We start from the raw sequence: 6,113 nt of genomic DNA, 5'->3' as shown, positions 1-6,113 counted from the left end.
TTTTTTAATGTTAAAAAATAAAATAATGTCATTTATTTATTTCTTTAGTCAATAATTTTTTTTTTACTTTAACCTGTCTTTTTCAACAATATTAAAAAAATTATTTCGAATTAAAAAATTCTTAAAAAACATAAAATAAAATGAATGTAGTTTACTAAAATAGTATGGCAATGAATGCACAACTAAAAAGATCTAAATGTTAATAATTAAAAATGACAAATAAAATGAGACCCACATCCACATGCATGGGATTTTTTAATTCAGAAAATTTGACATGAGAGAGATTCACCTACCTTCAACTATTCTGAGCAAACATGGTTTCAGAGTAACAACCTCTACTCTAGCATTCAATCTCTGCCCCTTGACCTAATAATAATAAAGAAGAAATAAACGAATAAAAATAAGGTGGAAAAAAAAGTATCTACTGTTTAATATCATTATTCATAATCATAATAAAAAAAAAGGGGGGGGGAGAGATAATAAAATATAGATACATCGTGAGAGAGAGAATAATTTGTGAGGTGGCAAGTTTCTACATTGGAAGCCAACAATTTTTTCACATCAAGTATCTTGTCAGTGGAGATGCCCTTTGAGCAAATTTCAATCAAACAAAACAAAAAAAAGATGATTAATTAATAATTCATTTATATCTATAAAGTTTTACAAAATAATATGCTAATCATAGCTGGTGAGGGCAAAACAAGAAAGTATTAATAATAAGTATAAATGTATACCTTGAGAATAACTTGTGATTCATATGGGGTGATGATTGTGATATCAAGAACACTGGGCACTACTGCACAATCAAACATGCAGGCTAAAAATAATTGAATAAATATATGTAACATGCAGGCTAAAAATAATTTAGTTACAGCCTTAAAGGAGACAATCCAACATGCAGGCTAAAAATAATTGGTGGTGTTGTGGAAGTTTGAATTCATAGATTTACAGTTCGGTCTAAATGTTCATTAAGTAAAATTTAAAAATCAGCATTATATCTATTTTTACTAATATTTGAATAAATCTATGTATCCTTATTCATATTTTATCAAAAATGGATTATAAAGAGGTTTGATGGAGATTGTTAGGGAGAAACTTTTGTGGGGCAGGCACGCGAGGATCCAAAGGATCGCACAGCCGCATCAATAAATTTTTCATTTAAAAAATATATAAAATTACATTATTTTAACTTATAAATCCCATCAGAACTGCCAAATTAGTGTGCAGGCGCGCACCACCTCAGTCATTTCTCGGATTGTTGGGGACTGCAGACTGCAGCTCACGGTTGAATTTTCCCCGTAGCGTTCTTGACGTACGCCAATATTTTAATCAGCTTTAACTTTAAGCCTCTGTTTTATAAAAATTATTTCACCAGCAGATTACATGTGAAAGAAAGCATATTGTAAAGCCTTGTATTCATTTACATGATTACTGTCATCAGTATCTCTTGCTTATTCGTTCGCTTTTTCTTTCGTTAGTTATTGCGGAAACGCGTTTGAGTAGCTATCAAAATTATGGTGATCAAGTGAGCTGCGGGAAAAAAAAAAAAAAAAGGTTACAAAGAAAAGAAATGGGATTTGAAAACAACTCTCATAATCCGGCTGAGACGCCGCAATTTCGTTATGCAGCAAATGTTGTTGTACGTTCACAAGTGAAGTGTGAAGCTAACATTTCACTTTGCCAATAGCCATGCACCTCAAACTAACCAATTAATTTGCATCTTCAGTTATTTCTTTGGTCGGTACTAAAGTCAAACTCATTTTACCACAATATTCAAGTCAATATTTCAACATTCTTTTCTCTCTTTGATCTGGTCAAAGGTTTTAATTCACTCGTATCTTGCTAAAGCAGATGTAATATTCTCACTTACTTTGTTCAAAACTAGCTAGATATAGTAGAGCAACTCATTTGAATGATGTGCTAGAAAGCAAAGCGAAACTTGAAGGAGATATTCTAACATGCGGGCTCTAAAAATAATTTGTGGTATGCTGGAAGTTTTAGTTTATAGATTTAAAGCTCAGTCCAAAGATTTATTAATATTAAGTGTAATTTGAATATCAGTAATATATCTGTTTCTATCTATATTTTGTTAAAAGTGGATTATAAAGAGGCCAGATGAGGATTGTTGATGACTGCAAACCGCAGGCCACGATAAGAGAGTGACCGCTCAATGCCTCTTTACAAAAACTTTTTCTGTTCATGCAAAACGTTTCTGAAAATGTCTAGCCAAAAGCTAAAAGCATTTCCATTTTGTTATTTTTCATTTTCAGAAGCAGAAAACACTTGTAAAGACAAATTACATGGTAACTTTGATGTCACGTGATTTGCACATGATGCAGGTAAGTCAGCTGTTAATTTCTCTTTGTTTCAATGTCTTTGGACGGTGCTAGATTCACTAGCAGATAACATGTATCAACAGGTAATAGTCTCTCACTTGCTTTATTCAATCCATGCATGTTTTCTCATTGACAGGGCACGTGAAAATGCGCAGAATTTTCGTTCTGCTTATCAAGTTGATGGTGTATCAAAGACTTAGTTTTCTAACATTTCCATGTGTGTATATATTAGTCATATATTTGCCAGACAACCAGAAAAACTTCAAGAGAGCAAAATTTGACTGGTCAATCTTGTAAGTGTTTCTCTTGCAGTTAATATTAATAATGAAAATGCTTCTAATGAAGTTGTCATTGTGGATTGGCATAGCTTTGATTCAGTTACATGGATACAAAGCATGCTTGGAAACAGAGAGGATTGCTCTGTTGGAAATCAAGAGCTTCTTCGCATCAACCAGTGGTGTTGGATATGATGACGAAGTTCTTTCTTCATGATTTGATGATGATGGAATGTCGTCTGATTGTTGTAACGATTGGGAGAGAGTTAAGTGCAACGCCACCGCCCGACGGGTGACGCTGTTAGAGAATTTAAGAATATGGAGGCAAAGAATGAAGAATATTTCTTAGGATTTGAGACGTGTTTGCACACTTTCCTTTAAGGTTTTATTTGCCCTCACCAATCTTGGTTTGCTATAGAGTTTTAATGGCAAATTACCCCCAAGATATATCAAATCCTGAATTAAGTCTCTAGCAATAAGATTGTATTTCCAGAACATATATGAAACCTAAAAAAAATATGATATTAATCTCATTGTATATATTTCCTTTTTGAAGAAGATGGTAACTTTAAAAAAATACAACCATTCGAAATGGTACTTCTTCAAAAACAATCTTTTGGTTTGAATTTGCAACGATTAACACTTGAAATATGCCAACCGTTTTCTAGTTGACGCCTTTCTGGAAATAAACGGTTAGCCGTTTTCGCAATAAACGGTGCGCCGTTTTATTCCAGAATGTTAAATACGTTGCTCTTTGTAAAGAAACGGTTAGCCGTTTCTCAATAACGGTGAGCCGTTTTCTCTTGAACATAAAACATACTCTTTGGATTTAAACGGTTATCCGTTTTCTCAATAACAGTGAGCCGGTTTCTCTAGAACATAAAACATGCTTCTCTGGAGTTAAACGGTTAGCCGTTTTCTCCATAACGGTGAGCCGTTTTATCCAGTTTATCAAAAACAGCAAACATGCTCTCTGGTCGTAAACGGTTAGTCGTTTGCGCAAGAAACGGCAAACCGTTTTCGTCCAGAATATCAAACCAAAACTTGAAAGATGTTACAATCTCTCTTACAATCCCCACTAGAGATTGTAATATTTTTCAGATTTATTAATGATAAACTTATACATATAAAAAGGTATCTTTCGATTTTAACCTTTAATTAGTGAGTGTATTTCAAAGCATTTACAAGACAATAGTGTGCTAAGCATTAAACTTTGTCTCTTAAGTAAATACCGGAGATACATCACATATAAGCTATCCCATATTTCAAAGTTGTGTTCCAATAGTTAGCACTATTCCGCCCTTGTGCTCTATCTTGGATTCATGAACATGTACAAGATTAAACCATGACCTTGTTAGAAACGGCACCATTTCTTATGTTCACTTAGGTGAAGTTTCAAATTATGTCTTTAGCTACTATAAGACTTGAACTTCATTAAGAGTAAATACTCAACCTCAACCTCGTAGCTATTTGCACCGAAACTCTCGAATGGGATTATTTATTACTCGGTACCAAACCAGTCACATAACAACAACTTGTTATTACCAATTTAACTATGGAGTAGCGGTACAACTACTACATAGTTGGGTTACCGTCGTTGGTGACTTTATTATGCAAAGGTTTCAATCCCATTCCAAAAGATGTATCCGTAACTAAGTCTCTTGAAAGACCTTTTGTTAAAGGATCTGCTAGGTTCTTATTAGTCCTAACATAAACAATATTAATAACACCATCTGCTATTAATTGTTTCACATATTCATGTCTCAAGCTAATATGTCTAGACTTTCCATTATACACTTTATTATAAGCTCTAGACAATGTAGCTTCACTATCGCAGTACAAAAAAAATAGATGGCATCGGTTGTGGCCACAACATTACATCAAACAACAAATTTCTCAGCCATTCTGCTTCTTTGCCTGCAGCTGCAAGTGCTATAAACTCACTTTCCATTGTTGAATGAGTTATGCACGTTTGTTTCTTTGAAGCCCAAGAAACCGCTCCTCCAGCAATTGTAAAAATCCAACCAGAAGTGGATTTATTGTCTCTTGTATTGGTTACCCAACTAGCATCTGAGTATCCTTCCAGTACTTCAGGATAATCATTATAAAACAAACCCAAATTAATGGTCCTTTTAAGATAACCAAGTATCCTACCAATTGCTTTCCAGTGTTCAACACTAGGGTTACTCGTGAATCTTGACATTTTGCAAACTGCAAATGCTATATCAGGCCTCGTACAATGCATAGCATACATCAAGCTACCAATAGCACTAGCATATTCTAGTTGTGCTACTACTCGGCCTGAATTCTCTAGTAATTTAATACTAGAATCATATGGGGTATTAGCTTCTTTAAATTTCAAATAATTGAATTTAAGAAGCACTTTCTCTATATAATGAGATTGACACAACGAGTAACCCCCACTATGTTTATTCACTTTGACACCTAAGATAGTATCTACTTCACCAAGATCTTTCATCTTAAATTGTGAAGTTAAATACTTCTTTGTATCATCTACTCCTTGCATATTTGTTCCAAAGATAAGCAAGTCATCAACATACAAGCATATAATCACACCAAAATCATTCGTAAATATAAAATATATACATTTATCAGCATTATTATGCTTAAAACCATGAGATAAAATTACCGAATCAAACTTCTCATGCCATTGTTTTGGTGCTTGCTTTAAACTATAAAGAGATTTGACTAACTTGCATACCTTTTTCTCATTTCCTTGCAAAACAAATCCCTCAGGTTGTTCCATATAGATTTCTTCATCAAGATCACCATTAAGAAAAGCTGTTTTAACATCCATTTGATGCACATACAAATTGTTCAATGAAGCAATTGCAAATAGCACTCTTATAGAAGTTAACCTTGCTACCGGAGCATATGTATCGAAATAATCAATACCATTTCTTTGCTTAAACCCTTTGGCTACTAATCTAGCCTTAAAAGTTTGCAAAGAACCATCACTATTGTACTTTCTTCTAAATACCCATTTGCTGCTAATTGGTTTAGATCCTGGAGGAAGATCAACCAAGACCCATGTTTGATTTGACATAATCGAATCCATTTCATCATTCACCGCCTCTCTCCAAAAAGAAGCGTCTCTAGAAGACATAGCTTCGCTGAATGTATTTGGATCTTTTTCAATATTTAACAACAATGGTACTTTGTTAAGTACATTCTTTCTATCCCCTTCAACCAAGAAGAGTAGTGCTTGTGATGAAATAAAATCCGGAGCTAAACTCTTTTCTTTCTTTTCACGTTGACTCCTCCTTGGTTCGAAAGATGTCATAGACTCTTTCCTTTTATTATTGTTAGTGGAGGAAACAGGAGTATTAACACATGGTTGATCAATAATTGATTCTAATTCAATATTAGAATCATGTTGAAATTTATTCTCAATAAATTCAACATCTCTAGATTCCACAATCACATTAGAATCTAAATCTAACAACCTATAAGCCTTGGAATTTTCAGCATATCCTACGAA

This window comes from Citrus clementina, unplaced genomic scaffold (assembly GCF_000493195.1).
Source record: "Citrus clementina cultivar Clemenules unplaced genomic scaffold, Citrus_clementina_v1.0 scaffold_7, whole genome shotgun sequence".
Taxonomy (NCBI): Eukaryota; Viridiplantae; Streptophyta; class Magnoliopsida; order Sapindales; family Rutaceae; genus Citrus; species Citrus x clementina.
The sequence above is the reverse complement of the archived record's forward strand: the minus strand, read 5'-3'. Positions refer to the sequence as shown.